Source organism: Diceros bicornis, chromosome 6 (assembly GCF_020826845.1).
Source record: "Diceros bicornis minor isolate mBicDic1 chromosome 6, mDicBic1.mat.cur, whole genome shotgun sequence".
NCBI classification, from domain to species: domain Eukaryota; kingdom Metazoa; phylum Chordata; class Mammalia; order Perissodactyla; family Rhinocerotidae; genus Diceros; species Diceros bicornis.
This window is the reverse complement of record NC_080745.1, coordinates 23407171-23425315: the sequence shown is the minus strand read 5'-3', so window position 1 is coordinate 23425315 and position 18145 is coordinate 23407171. Positions and strand designations below refer to the sequence as shown.

The following is an 18145-nucleotide window of genomic DNA, read 5'->3' as shown; positions in this document are numbered from 1 at the left end:
TCAGATGAGCCCCCGAATGACAAAGAGAGAGATACAATAATTTAAATAATATTTAAATATCACTTTTTTCTGCCAGACACCAGAGTAGACACTTGATATGCTTCTGTGAAGAGAGCTTGGGTATCCTTTAGCATGGGGTTAAAAAAATTCATCCTGCAATTTTCTTTTCCATGTGAGAGCCTGGATATTTTAATCAGTCAACTTTTTCTATGTTACAAACCACTCCAAAACTCAGTTGTTTAAACAATAACCATTTATTAGCTCATGATGTTGTGGATTGCCAGTCTGGGCTGGGTTCAGCTGCTTGGTTCTTCTCTGCTGGACTTGGCTGGGCTCACTCATACGTTTGTGGTCTGCCCACTGCCATTCAGCTCACAGGCTCTATTACTGGAGGTGGACTGCTGTGGGCTGGGCAACAGGAACTAAGGGGCTATATCCACAACATCTACCATCATCTGGTAGGGTAGCATGGGCTTATTCACATGGCGCAGAAAGATTCCAAGTGCAGCAACAGGGCCAGCGCTTTTCAAGTCTCTGCTTCTATCATATTTGCTACTGTCCTATTGGCCAAAGAAGGCCACACGGCCAGCCCAGACATAAGGGGTGAAGGCAGACTCCACATCTTGGTGGAAGTTGCTACAAAGCCGTATGCAAGGGTGTGGAGCATAGAGGGGAGAAGACCTTGTGACCATTGTGCAATCTACCACAACATTAAAAGTGAAAATAGCCATGGCCCAAGAACAAGGGAGTGTTCCTCGGCAATATTTCACATTGAAAGTGATTTTTATCAATCTAAAATACAAAGAACATCTTAAAATACTATCCAAAGCACTCGTGCCTAAATAACCAACCATATGAAAAATAAAAACAGAGAGAATTCCCTCAATATCATTTTACTAAAAAGAACTTGGTCTCATTTATAATGGAAATCTAAGATGCTCTTAAAATAGGACAGTGGATGGGCCAGCCCAGTGGCGCAAGCGGTTAAGTGCGTGTGCTCCACTGCGGCAGCCCGGGATTCACCGCTTCAGATCCCGGGCACTCACCGATGCACTGCTTGGGAAGCCATGCTGTGGCGGCATCCCATATAAAGTGCAGGAAGATGGGCACGGATGTTAGCCCAGGGCCAATCTTCCTCAGCAAAAAAAAGAGGAGGATTGGCAGATGTTAGCACAGGGCTGATCTCCTCACAAAAAATAAAATAAAATAAATAAAACAATGGATAATGGTAACTGGATCAAGATCTCTGTTCTTATTATTTCCTCCCTCTTTTAACATTTAGATTCACTCTTAAAATCCCAGCGTCTCAATCATCCATTTTGAAAACCCACTTCAGTTGCAGGGCCACTTGGCAAAGGGGGTGACTCCACCGGCCTAAGGCTGCAGGGATGCTGCTTGGCAAGACTCCTCGGCTCCATCTCTAATCTCTGAGCCCCAGCAGTGGGAGTTGCCAGGTGTCAGAGAGGCACTCCACTGATAAGAGAAAGAGTGGTTACCTGCAAATCAACTGCCAAGCTCTGAATGTTTAGGTTAGGTTGAATGAGAAAAATAATTGCCTGTAAAAACACTTAATTGTATTTGAGAAACCTTGTGTCCATCTTTCTTTTTGACAGGTATTCTCCGATTTCTTTTCCTAGATCCAGGACTCAGCTGATGCTGGCTTCAGTCTGGGTGAGCTATGGACAAGCTGTCAGGACACATTAGATTTTGGATGGTGCCTGGGAACTCTCGTAGGTTTGAGGAAAGTTGGCAATGGGAAAAGGAGCATTGGAGTGAGGAGTAGTCAGTGAAGTCCTGAGGTGAGTGAAATTTTATTTATCTACATACCACGTTCACAAAAAGGGAATTTCAGGTGGCCTCCAAAAATATATGTATAATGTAATTTTAAAAATAAATCGGAGTGAAGGGAAAATAGGGGCAAAAAGAATTAGTGAAACACTAATTGGGCATAGAGTTTCCTTTCAGCAAGTCAATCAGGAAAATATAACCAGTTATATGAGTCCCAGTGTTCATGAGCTAAAATTCAGTCTGGAGAAGAGCATTTCTTCCTACCGTTAGGCTTTGAAGCATATTTCTCCTGGGGGTCCTTACAGAGAGGATACCCTGTAATGTTGTGAACAGGTTCCTCACCGGCCTCCTGGCTTAAATACTGGGGTGACCAGCGTTATAGGGCTGGAAGTCAGGAACCCCTGAGGTGTGGTATGACAGATGGGCCTCCTCAGCCTAATTTCCTGATAGGGTCCAAACAGACAGACAAGGCCCAGTGGGTTTGAATATGCTGGCCTATTTCACAGAACATAGAAAGATCATCAGCAAGGGTTCTGCTTGCCTGTGGACCCCTGAGGGGTTTTTGAAAAGGTACTGTGAGATAAAAGAAAATATATATATTGGTCTCTGTCCCCAGTTCCTGGCACGGAGCTCCCTGCAATTTCCTAAGTGATAAGAGCACGAGTAGCATCCTTTGTTCTAATGAGGCGACTCTGGGTGGGCTCCTGGTTAGCTCCTGGATGGATGCTGGTCACCAGAAAGACCAAGCCATGATTAGAAGCTTGGAATTTTCAGCCCCACCCCCATCCTCCAGAGAGTGGAGAGGGGCTGGAAATGGAGATAATAACTGATAATCCCTATGTGAGGAAGACTCCATAAAATCCCAGTAGTAGGGGGTTCGGGGAGCTTCCAGGTTGGCAAACACACCACTCCGGGTGGGTGATGCCCCTCAACTCCAGGGGGACAGAAGCTCCTGGGCTTGGGACCCTCCCAGACCTTGCCCTATGTGTCTCTTCATCTGGCCGTTCATCTGTATCTTTTACTATATGTTTTAATAAACTGATAAATGTAAGTAAGCGCTTCCCTGAGTTCTGTGAGCCGCTCTAGCAAATCAATTGAACTCAAGGAGAGAGTCCTTGGAACTGCCAATCTATAGCTGGTTGGTCAGAAGTGCAGGTGATAACCTGGGCTTGTGACTGGCATCTGAAATGGAGAGTAGAGGAGCCTTGTGGGACTGAGCCCGTAACCTGTGGAAACTGATGCTGTCTCCAGATAATGTCAGAATTGAGTTGAATTGTAGGACACCCAGCTGGTGTCACAGAGAATTGCTTGGTGTGGGGAAAAACCCTTACACATCCGGTATCAGAGCATGGTGAGTGTGGTGGTAGTGTGCAAGTAAAGAAGACACACGGGAAAGAGAAACACAACAGCAGGGGAAACTGTAGGTTTTACCAGTACAGGTACCAAGAGTTCTTTCAAGGTAACTGAACACTAGATTCCTCTCCTTAGAAAAGAGACATTTACCTGAAGGCCATACACAAGTGTATGCCATGAGATTAGTAAATGGACCAGGGAGACTGCCCGCCCTAAGCCTGGCTGGGACTGGGGGCATGTGTCTTCTCTAGGGCACACTGACAGGGAGATATACACCCAACCAACCCTGAGAAGGTCTAGACTATATTTCCTTGGGGAAGCTTACATCACAGGACTACGTGGGGAACAGGGAGGGAATTGGTGAGGTTGCTACACGAGGCTCCTGAGCCCCTGGATAAATCAAGATGCCTACTTCTTAAGGCGGAAAAGAGCGTGCTGGTCCAGCACATGTGCTGGGGTTGGACACACTTGGACCCCAGCATTACCACTGGTGGGCTGTGTGGTGCAGAGCAAGGGACAATCCCTCAGACCCTGGACTCCTTGTGTGAAAACGAGTTATGTATTTGCTACTATTTATCTGCAGCCAACAGAACACTCAATTACCCCAGCCTTAAACAGAAAAGGTGTTATTCATCCCACACAGCTAGAAGTCCCAGGATGTGTGGTCCAGGGCTGGTAGGACGGCTCAGTAGTGTCATCAAGGACTCAGAAGAAATTTCAGCTTATATTGCATTTGTCAGGAGTATGTCACATGGTCATCCCCAGCCGCAAGGAAGAATGGGAAGATTGCTCTGTTTGCAGCCCACCTGTAAATCAGAGAAAGATGGGAAAAGGATCATATGGTAGCCACTTCACATCGCCTGTCCCAAACCAGTAACAATATTCCCGTCAAAGCACTGGCTTTAAAGCATTTAGCCCACTCTCCTGAAACGTGGAAAGTACACAGTAAGTGTTCTTATTACTCATGCCACAGGGCGGAACCCCCAAAACACGGTCTTGGCTAGCTGGACCCAAGGAATTTGTCATCCAAATGTCTCAGATTTTCCAGGTGAGTCACAAGTAAACTATTGTCTAAACATGCATTAGATGACGAATCCTGATTTGGGGCTCAGAAAATATCATCACCATACTATGAGCTGGTGATAGGAGTTGAAGTAAAAGTTAATTGATATGGTTTTCAGGGAACCAACTTAAAAGCCCAGGAAATGCAAGAAATATACCCATGAGGGATTTCTATATAGAAATGCAGCAACATAATAACTGTACTCTACAAAAACAGAGACTGTAAACCTCTTGGGAAAATCTAGGCTTTAAGGAAAGATTTAAAGATTTAAATCTAGGGTGTCTTTTCTTCACCCATTGAAAATTATGGAGAGAAAAAAGAATTTTCTCATGGATTTTAATACTAATATACCAGAGCTAGGATTCAGAGCTCTGACCTTCCCCACCCAAGGAGACTGAATACAAGCCCTTAGGGCACACACACTGAGGGGCCCCTTAGAATACAGCCCCTGAGGGGACAGGGTGGTGACCACAGTTAGTCCTGGGAGCCAGGACGAACCGGCAGCTCCCTCCCCGGATCTGCCTTTCCTGGAGGGAGCTAGACTCACAGCACTTGGTGGCTGGGAAGCAAGAAGGAAAACAGGAATAGGGAAAGTTTCTATCACCACCTACAAACAGTGTGAGCTGCCGGCTCTGCTGTGGCTCTCTGCAGTGTGTAAGCTTCTAATGAGGAAAGACGGGCTGCTGAATATGACAGAGGGGGCGGTGCTCTGGGACCGTTTGTAAGAAGATGGAGTCTCTGTTCAACTTGGAAACTTGATGTCTTTCCTTGTTGGTGCAACAGTGTCCTTTTCTCTATGGAATTCCAGGTCTGTCCTGCTAATTCTTGAAAGCTAAGGGGCCTTCTCTGTGTAATGCACACACAGCAATTAGAGAACAAACTCACAAGGAACGGAGGGATGTTTCATTGTTTGTCAGCCAACTGTCACAGAGCCCAAAGCTTCAGCAAAGCGAGAGAGCCCCTTCCAGGTGCTCCATGACCTAGAAGCTGCTCTCTTTCTGTCAAAGGTCAGAGCAGACCATGTTACCATCCCAACTGTTAAAACTATGCAAAGAGAGAGGAGAGAAGACAGGAGACCATTTCCTGCTGAGAAGCAACTGCAGCTTTCACTGTGGAGAGAATGCACTAGAGAAAAGCAGATCTTCTTAAATGCCAAGACTGCATCTATTCTAGCTGCTAATTTAGGAATAGAAATCACCAGAATCTGCCCTTTCTGAGGTCCTCCAAGCCAGCCCACCCCTTCCAGGCATTATAACCTGCATGCCTCTGACAGCGAGGTGGCTGGAAAATGTTACTTTAAAAATGCCACAGCTCCCACTTCCCCTCTTTTGAAAATATGGAAATAGCATGTTAGTGCCCACTGGCCTGGACACGGTTTCCCAGAGACGTAGAGGAGAGTCACTGAGACAAAGAACTGTGATGAGGAGAAATAGGAATATGGAAGGGCTGGCCTGGACTTCATCACATCTCATTAGAGATCTCAGTGATTCCTTAGTGAGAAGGGGAGGCAGGGCCTGCTAGCTGTCCCTTTCTTCCTTTAGTAATGGAGCCACAGAATTTTATCCTAGCCCATGTGGCTACCCAGAGTAAAGATTACATTCTCCAGTGTCCTTTGCTGCTCAGCGTGGCTATATGACTGAATTCTGGCCTATGGAATATAAACAAGAGTGGTGTACAACTTCTCGGAAGGGTCCTTAAAATGCTGAGGAATGATTTTATTCTTCCCTTTCATGCTTTTGCTGTCTGGAATCAGTTCGTGATGCGATGATTGGAGCCAGAGCAGCCACATTGGACCACGAAGTGGCTTTGGGATTGAGGGACACATTTGATATAGCAGCAAAATAGAAGGGTCACTGAGGATTTCAGGAAGTAGAGGAAACATACCAGATCTGGACTGCCTACTTTCAGACTTGACATAAGAAATAAGCTTCTGTCTTAAGTTATTCTTGTTGGGGGTTTTTCTGTGCTTGCAGTTGACTCTGTTCTTAACTAGTATAGAAAGGAGTAGGCTTTATGCTAAAATCACATCATATATTCTTTGTTGTATGTGCACATATATCTACATATAGATATATAATTAAGAAAGAAGCTTGAGAAGCTTCTTTAACTTAAACCTCTATAACCACAATAAAATGAATGAATAAACTCACAATACACAGTCTTATATGCATATATTCATGCTGACATTAATACTATAGTAAACGTCATCTTATTACATGGGTAGAAGTTGTGCATTCTTGGTCATTTTGCTCTGTTTGCAGAATGTCAAGATATCAAACTCCTTCAGAAGTTGGTAGGAAGTGGGGTCTGACCTGGGTGTACCCACTGTATAATGTCCCCACTGCCCGAACCTGGAGACCGTGGTAGGTAAGGCCTGTGCCCTGCCTCTCTGCACACCTCCCTGTGGGGAACCATGCTTCCTCTGCTACCCTGGGCTCACCTGGATGTCAGTGTGTCTATTAGGCCATCCAGTGGGGTGAGCAGAAAGACAAAGAGACTCCAGGTGCTAGTAGGCACTGCCAAGCAGCTGCACCAGCTTTGGACATCCTTCCTCCAAGCTTATGGGGCAAGGAAAATACAGACTATCCCTCTGTATTCAAGGCAGGGCAGTTAGGTTGCCTATTACTTGCTCTTGAACACATTCCTGACTCAGAGTCTCCTAGAGGTATCCCACTTTATTGAGGCTGACATCTTCTCACTGGGCAGAGACTCCCTGAGGGCCCCTGCCCATCTGGCCCCCCGCCCCAGCCCCTTGCTCAGCACCTGTACAGAGGGGCTCTCCAGAGCTGTGTGCTGAGTAAGGAATGGCGGAGCTGAGAGGACTGTCCAAGTCTGCACAGGTGGATGACGGCAGGCGGGAGATCTGGCTCATTCCATTGCATCATTCTCTTACCATACAAAGCCCAGCAGTGGTTAAAAATCTGGCTGTACCCCAGAACCAGCCAGAGAGCAGACTCCTGAACCCTCCTCAGACCTGCTAGATGAGCATCTTCTGGCATGGATGCTCAACTGAACTGGAGAAAGCCATGTTTGGGAACCAGTGTTCTCAATGACAGAATGGATTTTTCTAATTTCAGGTCAAATAGTCATAATTTGTCTATTAGTACCCACTATTGGTTGCAAACCCAGCATTGATTTTCTCTTGCTTCCTTCTAGTCAGAACTTCAATTTTGTTCAACAGTCTATCCCTTCCTCACTCAGCCTCCTGCCTCAGAAGAGGCAGATCCCAGCCCCAGCTCCAAAGAAAGGCCAGTTGAGAGTGAGGGCAATGATGTCATTTCCTGTTGCCCAGGGTTGATTCAAGAGTGGGCATGTGACCCTATCTGGCCAATGAGAAGTGAGGGAAAGATCTCCAGGGGTTCCTTTCTTCTAAGAGAGAACGTGGAGAGAAGAGGTGGCTCTTTTCCACTGGATGCGGTTGGATCTAGATATAATGTCTGGAGCAGCTGCAGCCCTGTGTCTACCAGCCGAGGGCCACAGGGAAGAGGGAGGGAAATCATTGGGCCACTACATCAAGCAATCCTTCAGCACCCTCCCAGCCTTTCCTCACACGTACACCCCTCTGGACCTCCTAGTAAGTGAGAAAAATGTCCTTATAGGTGACGTGGGTTCAAGTTAGGGTTTCTGCCAGAAGCATCCTAACTTATGGCACATTTCTTTGACTACCTGATAAAGTGAAATTTTTTTCTCTTTAAATACATTCACCTTTTCCTTGATGATTTAATGAAGCCACTGCAGCACAGATGATGACAGACACAAAATGGCTAGAAAGAAGCTACGGCAGCCTGAGAGCAGGTAGAGGGGCCTCCAGGCAGTTCTTGGAACTACTTAGCAGACCCCTTAGATTTCCCCCGAAGGGAAATCTGCTCCGTTGTATTTATCTCTGCCATCATGTGCATTCTAAGGGAGGTATTTTAAAATGTGTTATTATTCAGGCATGGCAAGTCCAACAGATCAGGAGACAACTACCACTGAAGAGATAGCTTGTTACTCACAGTTCCCCAGAAGAGGGAGCATGCCACACCACAGGGGGCCACACGGGGAGGCACCAGGGCCAGTCAGGAGGTAGAGGGAGCGAGGGGAAAACGTGGGCAAGAGCCTTTGTTGTGATTTCCGTGGGAAGGAAGGAGTGAGGTGGGGTCAGCAGGCTCAGGATTGGCTAGTTTGAATAATTTCAGGGCTCTGGGTAGAGGGGCTGTCCCTAGTTGTCTGGCACCTGCCCTGGGCTGATTAGGGCAGGGGGAGAGTGGCCTCTAGTGAGAGCCCCATAGAGGAGGTGGTTGGGGTGTGGGCTCTGGATTGGTCGGTTGGCATATGAAAGGCTTTCTCCTCATTGAGTTGTTTATTACCTGTAGGAATTGGCTAGCTCTCAGAGGGGCAGTCCCTCCAGGGTCAGCAGGGCCCCAGATGTCAAAGCATCAAATATGGAAACTAGGAAACGTGGTTATTTTGCTAAAAATTGCAAAAAACTTTTTCCTTGATCACCTATACTTGCCATGCCCACTCACATCTCAAATTCCTACTCAGATCGTGCCTTCTCCATGGGGCCTGTGGGAATCTGTCTCCCCCACTGCACTTTTATTTCCCCTGAAGTCCGCATCACTGTTTGTTTGTGGTCATTTCTGTATGTGTCCATCTCCCCTTCTATACCGTGAGCCTCTGAGAGTCAGTCACTTCCACATTGCCTCTAGATACCTACTCCAGGCCTGGCACAAAGGTGGCCCCCAGTGGGTGCTTGTAGAATTCATGGAAATCCAGCGCTGGGCGGCAGGGGGTGAGCGGACACACACTGCCTGTGTTTGACAGGGTTTTCCTGCCGTGGTAAATCCCCAAGTTAATATCCATCAATTCTTCCCAGGGTGGTGACGGAGGGGTCAGATAGAGCCACTCTACTGCCTGTTATTTCCCCTCAACGCCCTGCACTCATAGGGAAAGCTACTTTCACCAGATAATTTTAGGGCCAGGATTTCTTGTTCTTTGTTAATGTTGAGTTATTTGCATTTCAGGAATCTGCATTTAAATGGATGCAAACCGCAACTTAATTTGGAATAAACCTGGGTGGAAGCAGCATACTCAAAAAAACTGGGGGAGAGTGGGGTAGGAAAGAAGAATCATTCTGTGGAAAATTTAGTCCCAAATTGGATTTTCTTTTTTTCTGAGTCTTTAATTTGCTCTTTCCATGCCTTTGTTATTTGACTTTTAGAAAGCAACTTTAAATGCTGCCAATAGTGCCTACAAGTTAACTATTTCCTTTCCGCTTAATAGTATCAATCGTGGTGGCAGCTGCAGTGTAGCTATTTCATTCCTAAATTAAATGGTTTCTAATAATTCAAGATCAGTCTATTTTCCAACAGCTATTTTCTTATGTCCATGTTTTTTCTTTGCAACTCTTCTGAAAAGTTTTTGCCCCTAATCAAGCCGATCAACTTGTATTTCTCCTCTGTCTCTCTCTTACTCTCTCTCTCTCCCTGTCACTCAAAAGAAACATTCTCAAATGCCTTAACCTTCAGGTCTCATTAAAGAATAAAATGATATATTATCAAGGATAGTCTTTTCTAAAACTGTGATTTTAAAACTGTTTCATGTTTTCTTGGTGGCAGCCAGCAGTGTAAGCAGGTACAAAGCAACAAGAATTGCATCTCTGTAGTCTACCTCTATAAATGGTGCTTTTTAAGTCTCTGACTAAATCTGCCAGTGAGGTTTTAGTATAGGGAGCAGTTGAGGCTTTATTTCTTTAAGACATAAAGTGGAGCCTCCTGCCTTCCCAAACAACCAGCCAGGAGCAAAGCGGGGAGAGGCCACCGAAGCTTATTTTCTGTGTCTCTCTTCTTTTCTCCTCAGAGGCAAAGAGCCCTCTGAGCATGTTGGGGGCTTTGTGACTGTCCCTGTAGCCCAGGGCACCTGGGCAGATGTTGGCTGAGCAGTAAAGTGCAGCAAAGAGCAGCAGTGACAGCTACTGTTATCAGGAGGCATTTAATTGTGTTACGTAAAAAACAAATGATGGCAGTCTGTGGGGACCCGCCTACGGCTTGGACACTAGGCCGGAAGTGCGTGGCACACGGCACTCAGTAAATAGTTGCTCAATTGAGTTATTGAATTGAATTGATTCTTCTTCTAAACAGGGCTTAAAATACCACTCCCATCGTAACAGCATAGGACAGAAAGAAATGGAGATCAGCCACGTCACCTATAATTCCATTAACTCATTAAATAGACAGCAGCCTTTTGCAAAGTACATTAGTGAAAAGCAAACTTTCTGGAAATCATCACCTGGCAAACACTCAGCTCATAACGATTTTGTTTTCAACAAAGGTAGAAGCAAAGAAAGAGTCCTGAAGGAGGCACTGAGGCAAGCACTAGACCTCCCAGGCCGACACCTTTCCCTTCCTCACTCTCCGCTCTCGTCCTTGCTCCTTATTTCCCTGAGAAATGGAAGTATCAGAGGAGAACTTCCACACATCTTGTCACGAAATCCCCCACTCTGCCTGCCTCTGTCCCCATTCTGTACAACCTGGGGGCCATATCTGAGCCCTCCATTTCAAGGACAGAGTCCTTCAATCATGCCCCTCTCCTGTTGTTCTCCTTTCCCTCTATGTTATAAACATGCAGTAACAGCTCTCATATTAACAACAGTGAGGACAGAACAAGGATCACAATGAAACTCGTGATCCCACATCCTCTTCCCACTGCAGCATCTTCTCTTTGCTTCCCTTTCCAGCTGCATTCCTGAAGAGTTAGTTACAACACCGGCCTGTTCCACTTCCTCTCCTCTCGTTGTCTCAGAAACCCAACCAGGCCTTCATCCCTCCCATTCCTCCAACTCTGCTCTCATCCAGATACCTGGTGACCCATGCATTGCTGAATCCAGTGGTTGGTGTCTCAGTCTCTGATGACTCCTGCCTTCTAGAAAGACTTTCTTCCCTGGGCCTCTAGGACACCCTGTCTTGGGGTCCCCTACACCTTCTCAGCTTCCGTCTCGTTTGCCAGTTTCTCCTCCTTCTCCCAGCTTCCAAGCACTGGCTCTGTAGGAATCCATTGTTCTTTGTCCTTTGTTAAAGAGTCTTCTGTTCTTTCTGCGCTTACTCCCTGTCCAACAGCTTTAAAGGCATATAGAGGAGGAAGACTTCCACATTTCATGTCGCCCTGTTGGACCTGTCTTCTGAATTCCACACTCACACACTTAATATCTCCCCTGAGGTTCTATAAGCCTCTCAAATTTGACATGTTCAAAGCCAAACTCTTGATTTTTATCCATAAACATGTTCTCCCCATAGTCCTTTCCTGTTTCAGTTAATGGCATATTCATTCTTCAAGTTGCTTAGGTAAAAAATCCTTGAGTCTCCATGTCCCGCACTCTACTTCCCAACCATCAGCAAATCCTGTTCATTCTGCTTCAAAATATATCCAGAATCTGATCACTGCACTCCCTGCACCCTCATCTCTGCCATGGATTATTGCAGTAGCTTGTAACCAGCCTCGCTGATTCTATCCTTGCACCTACCCCTCCCCTTGAGAGTGGCACTGGCTCTCAGTCAAATGCTGGCAAGAGAACTGAGGTACCATATAGCTGGATTTAATGAGGGTGACCTACAGGGAAATGGATGGATACTGTCCCAGCTAATTTCTGACTGCTAGACCAAAAGGAAACCACCACAATGGTGAAGTTTCCTGCAATAAATGGTTCAATTTCCAGTTCCTTCCTTCTTCTCTCTCATTTTCAAGTCTCTGACCCGGAAGGTATCATTTCCTTCCTCCCTTTATCTGGGCTAAAGAGTTTGAACATGGATCCATACGAGCATAGACAAGGACTTAAACAAACATGGACCTTCCTGTCAGGAGGACCAAACAGGAAGCCCACCAGACACACTAAAAGATAATGCAGTTAAAGCCAAGAGGCACATTCCCAGGAGTTAGGACAAAGGTTTGTTTCTAAAGATACTACTCATGAGAAACATAAGAAAAATTTGGAAATTTTCAAATTCGCGTTCTCAACAAGATTTAAGAGAACTTTATATCTATAAACCTAGGGAAGACAACTCTCTGAAATCATCAAACACTGAATGGAGATGACAAACGTGATCGCTAAATGGGGAAACCCCGCGGAGGCAGTGCAAAACAGGTGTGGTGTAGGGAATATCAACCAAGTGACTCTAAACCAAGAATGAGAAACAGCACAAGAACATATACACACAAGAAGGAAAAAATAATACAAAACTGAGGAGTAAAACATAAGCAAATATAGAGAAATCCTAGAAGAAGAGAAGAGAGTAAACGTAAGAAAAGAGATAATTAGTAACTGCAAGAAAGGCTTCCAAACAAAGGAAAGACTTAGCGTATGAAAAGGCTTACTGAGTTCCAGAGAAAAACAAAAGAGACTAATACTTAGTCTTAGCTGGGGTGAGAATTTGAATTTCAAGCATAAAGTAAAAAATACTTATATATCCAGGCAGAAATGCCTGAGGAAATCCAGAGAATCAAAAAGCTATCTGCAAAGGAATGAATAGACTTTTCAGTATTCCGTTCCAGAGTAATGGAGCTACAATGGAATGCTCTATCCAGCCAAAGTGTCATCGATGGGTGAGGTTAATAGGAAGACGTCTCAAAACATGCAAGGATCCAGAAAGCACATGACCTTGGACTCTCCCTAAAACCATCATCTCTTTCAACACACCAGCCAGTTCATCAATGAATTAAAATAAATTTTAAAAAAAGAGAACTGTGTTAAGCTAGTGAAAGAGAATCAGTGAAATAGGGTTAGTTCAACCCAACCAATTCTTTTGATTATGTTATAATATAATACAAACATCAACATAATTATTGAAAGAGATGCTACAAAAGTAACTTAAATTTTTAAATAATTTTGATTGTATTATATTCCTCAGGTTATATTCAGAAGAAATAGAATGAATTACAAGGGCAGGGAATGTGGCTAATCCCAGGAAAAGACGATCCACATCCAGGTGGGGTGTATGTGCAGGTGGTGTGTGTGGCGCATGGAGTAAATGGCTGCAGTGGTCCCATTCCTGGGTGCGTGGTGAGGGTGGCAGTTATCAGTTTTCAGATAAAAGGAGTTTGGGAAAGGAAGACACCTCAAAAAATAAGAACTGCAGGGGAGATAGATGATGTTTTTTATTCCAGTTGTTGATAATAGGGAAAAAGTAGTTTCTGACCTACTTCTTGAGCGTCATCACTAAAAGAATAAAAATAGGATGGATAATTTCTAAACTTGTAGGTATAATAGAAAAAAGTCCAGTCATTTTCCAGGAACCTTTTGTTGACTTCAAAATAACTGAATTGAAGAATCCTTCTGAGTATTGTTAAAATGGCCACCTGAGCCATGAAGTCACTTTGTGACTCTGACTGTGATGAGTCCAACACCCAGTAAGGACAAAACTAGGTGAGCAAAACCTGTTTCTTTTATAATTGTAGCAAGAGTACGGACATTTTCTAGTGAATGTGTAAATTAGGTTGCTCTTCTCATTTTGGTCTGTTTTTAAGCCCCTGTGACAAAATCCTAGCAGACAGTGTCCTCTGAACGGACACACCACAATAAAGCCGAATTATGATTGCTAAAAAAAAGAAAAGAAAATTGCAAAATAAACATTGCTTTAACAAGATTTATTTCTATCAGAGTCTGCTACAGATTGCTGGGTCCAGGACTAAAAATGCACATGGGTTTGTTTCTGGTCCTCCGGGGCAGGCATGTCTCAACTTTCTATAAGTTGCAACATCCTGTTGTTTATTTGATTTTCTAACTTCCTCTCCAATTCCCTCCACCCAAATTAAACATGCTTTATTTATTTAAAATTTAATGGACGGGAATTTAAATTGTTATTGTTCTGAAAAGCTTTAGAGACTTTTACAATATCCTTTTACATGATGGAAGCTATTACCAGAGACTGAGAATCACAGGTTTCAGGCAATATTCAACGGTACAAACACAGAGGCAGGGGGGCAAAAATAAATCAAAAGAGAAGGAACGTGACATAGAGTCAGGAAGAGGAAAAAGCAACAGAGAATTTAATTAATAAAAGTCAGTGGAACCCCCGGATGTTGCTCAGAACATGGAGGGGGGGTGGGGTTATATTCACGTTATTGCCAAGGAGACTTAGTTTACTCAATTCATTAATTCAAAAAGAAATTATTATTTTTGTGTGTGTGTGAGGAAGATCAGCCCCAAGCTAACATCCGTTGCCAATCCTCCTCTTTTTGCTGAGGAAGACCGGCCCTAGGCTAACAACCATGCCCATCTTCCTCTACTTTATACGGGACACTGCCACAGCATGGCTTGACAAGTGGTGCATCGGTGCTCGCCCGGGATCCGAACCTGCAAACCCTGGGCCACAATGGGCAATTTACTAGGCATTACAGGAAAAAATGAAGATGAATAAAATAATGTTTATTCCCTTGAGGAACTTCAAACCTATCAGGGAAAAGAAAGGGTAAACTGAGTCAGGGAACAATTAACAACTGTGTTCATTAAGACAGAACCAGAAACCAGGCCCCAGTCTCACCTTCAGATTCCAGCAAAATGGTGCTCTCTCTCTTGTTATCAATGCTATTAGGTGACAGAAAGAACAGCTGCTCGGTTAATTAACCTTGTTGTACCAAACAGCTTGGGAATTGCTCATGAAATAGAATCCCTCAAGAAATGAACAGAGAGTACCCAAGAGAGCCCCCTTTTGATGTATCCACATTTCTCTAGAAAAGAACTTGTTAAAAAGGTGTCAGTATTGAACGTACAGCTCACGCAGGTAAAGAATGAGTATGTATTTGGGAAGGCAAAAGCAAAGAGAATGATGAATTCTCACCATCTCATAGCTTATACCCTTACGTTATATCTTTATGTCAGAAGGTGAGACTGACAGGGCCGGAAGGGGAGCCAAAGAGAAGTTTAGAGCTGGGTTTCAAGGCTGCCCCTAGATTTCATTTACCAAAAGTATGGCCCTCAGCAAATGTCTGCCCAATAGCTGGGGCTCAAAAATGTTGCATGGCTGGATGGCTGCCCAGATGGATGAACATGAGGGACTTCTGCTAGTTAGTTTAGATGCGGGTTAGTGAGTAGATAGGCCACCTCCCCAGGAAGAATCCTATAGTCTGAGCTCTCCAGTTCCTACGGCTGTTGGGGCATACTGCCGGACAAGGTAAAGGATGCCCTCAACGAAAAGATTCTAACCCCAATGCTCTCATGTAGACCCCTACCTGTGTCTTAGGCTACTTCATCCTTGTAAGTTTACCTTCTTTTTTAGTGATTCCTTCTGGTAGAAAAGACCACTTCTGCCTTTACGTGGATTCAAGCTGCCTTTATGTCCACCAGCCCATGGACAGAGCCCATCCAGGCTTCCTCCCAACCCCTCAGGCTCTGTCTCTCCCTGTATCCGCTACTCTTTCTTGCTGCAGCTACTCCTATAAGACTACAACAAAGTAAACTTCTCCAGCTATCTCTCCATATTAAGACTTCTGTGTATTCTCTTCCATAGGCAAATGCCTTCCATAATTGCAGTATAGTGCTTATAGCTGCTTGTACCCAGTTTCTGGATTTTTATCAGTTATAACTGCTCCTAGCTTATAATGTCAAATAGTTCTACAAGAAAACCAGCAGTCTCCTGCCATGCGCCTCCTCTCTCCCAATTTTCACTTCCCCCACTTAACCATTTTAACTCTTTTGCTGTTTTTTATACTGCCATTTCCTGATATTTTTAACAGCTTAGAAAGTATTGCCATTTACTATTAAAAAAATAAAGATTTCACTTTCTTACTTCCCACACCACTCACATCTTTTTCCTTCCACACTCATATTCCTTTCCATCCAATTTTGTTACACAGTAATTTTTAGATTTAGTGTTTACATTATGACCCTGTAAATATTTGCAGCTTAGCTATTTATTGAACTCCAATTACATTTCCTTTCTTGAACAAAGTATGTTTTCCCTGGAGTTAGCAAATGTCTCTGGTGCAGGTATACATCTATCTCAAAACTGAAAAAGAGATAATCTATCAGTTTCATTCTTTTTCATGGAGCCCTTCTTCCTGGACCCCCCACCATCCTGCCAAATATGCAGAGGTTGCTCTCTGGGTCTGTTTTACAATCATCTCTTGATTTCTCTTCAGCATCTCCTGGAGATTGCTTCACTTCTCTCTTATTGGAGTCCTCATTTATGGAGCCAATATCTTTCTCTTTCTAGATTTATTCCTTTGTTTTCAAAGAGTACATATAGTAGTTCTTAAGAAAGTGTACGTGACAGAGTTTTCTGTTTCGCTTTGTCTTTGTTTTTTGAGATCTTTCATGTCTGAAAACGTCTTTACTGCTGCAGCTGGACTGAGAGGGCCAGTGCCACTGGGAAGACTTTCCACCCGCACTGGACTGACTCGAAGTTGTAGGAGATAAGCCAGACTCAGAGGAGACTCCATCAAACCAGACGAGCCCTCAGAGGTGCAGAACTTAAGGAAGAGGCCCCATGGCACATCCTATGGCCCTGATGGTGGAACAGAAGATACAAGGGGAGACCACTCAGATGAAAACAGGAGGTGTGGAAGACATAAGAAAACTGAAGGACAGGGGCACAGAAAAGATCAAGAAAGAGGAAGACCCCGCCTAGGGATGTCATTTTGTGCAGAAACCAACTGAAAGCACAAGGCTGCACACATGATGAAGAGTGTTAAGACAGAGGTGACGAGGAAAGAGATCGTGGCACACGAGAGCAGAAAGTCAAGCCCAAGAATGCCGACAATTGTCTTCAGGAACTTGCAGAAAACATCCAAACTTCCTCAGCAAAGAAGACCGTGGAGATGTCTTCCAACTGGATGCTGAGTAGCATCTCCATTGTGGGCCTCCACATGATGCTAAAATAAAAAATATTTCCACAAAGGCTGCTAAGGCTCATCTGCTGGCAGAGCAGCAGGACAAGAAGAAAGACAGAAAGACATCCTCCATGTCCACTAGAGTGGCTGTAAATTATGGGCAGCACAACTGATCTTATCACGAGGCTCTCAATGCTCCCAGATGGAGAACAAAGACGAGCCCAATGCCTGGCCTCTGAGAGTGGGTTCCCCTGACCACAAGTGTCCTGCGAAGGAGAAGGCCACCAATGTCCATCACTATGAGAAGTTCGAGAAAAATAACAGGTGGTACTGAGCGTGGCTGAAGGGGAGAGGGGCAAGATGAGATGTAAACAGCACCTTGTTCCCAACCCCCCCATGAGAAAAGGATTCTTGGACAGAGGGCTGCTAGTTTGTGGGCAGACAGCTCCAAATACAGACTCTACTAGTCCTGCTGCTTATCTGCTGGATTTCTCAAGCACTGAATTTCTAACCTTCTGAAACAAAACAATATGCAGTTTTCCTATTTGGGAGAAAACTCTATTTTTGTGAGCATTATTAAATCTTATTTGTTTAAAAAAAAGTCTTTATTTCTCATACTTAATTGATGGTTTTGCTGGGTATAGAATTCTATATTGATTTGAACTCCCAGTTTATTCAGCTCTGTCTCCTCTACTCAGGGCTCTTGCTTATCCTTCATTGTAGTCTCACACACGGTAGACATTGAGAAATGCAAGTGAGGTTACCTTTACATCACTCTGATCCTTCTCAAAGGAATAATTGTAAGGAGAGAAGCAACAACATTTCAATTGTGCCATCTGATTTAGAGCACGAAACTGGTAATCAGAATGTTCAGTTTTCTCTCAAATTCAAGAACAGTTGATTACAGCACCAATGCCCATGCCCCAAAAAAGAATTCTACATTGAAAATTGTTTTCTCTCCAAATTTTGTAGGCACTGCTCCTATATGGAAAGGAGAAAGTGGGTATTATTTCCCTTTGAAAGATTTTAGGATCTCCTCTTTGTCCCCAGTATTCTGAAATTTGTCCAGGATGTGTCTTGGTGTAGTTATTTTTTTCACCCATTTAACTGGGCACTAGAAAGCTACTTTGAATTTCAATT

General features: G+C 44.3%; 1 pseudogene; it reads left to right on the top strand.

The window, feature by feature from the left end:
* The first annotated feature begins 482 nt into the window (after positions 1-482).
* On the top strand, positions 483-17599 carry LOC131406897 (splicing factor C9orf78-like; annotated as a pseudogene).
* The last annotated feature ends 546 nt before the right edge of the window (positions 17600-18145 follow it).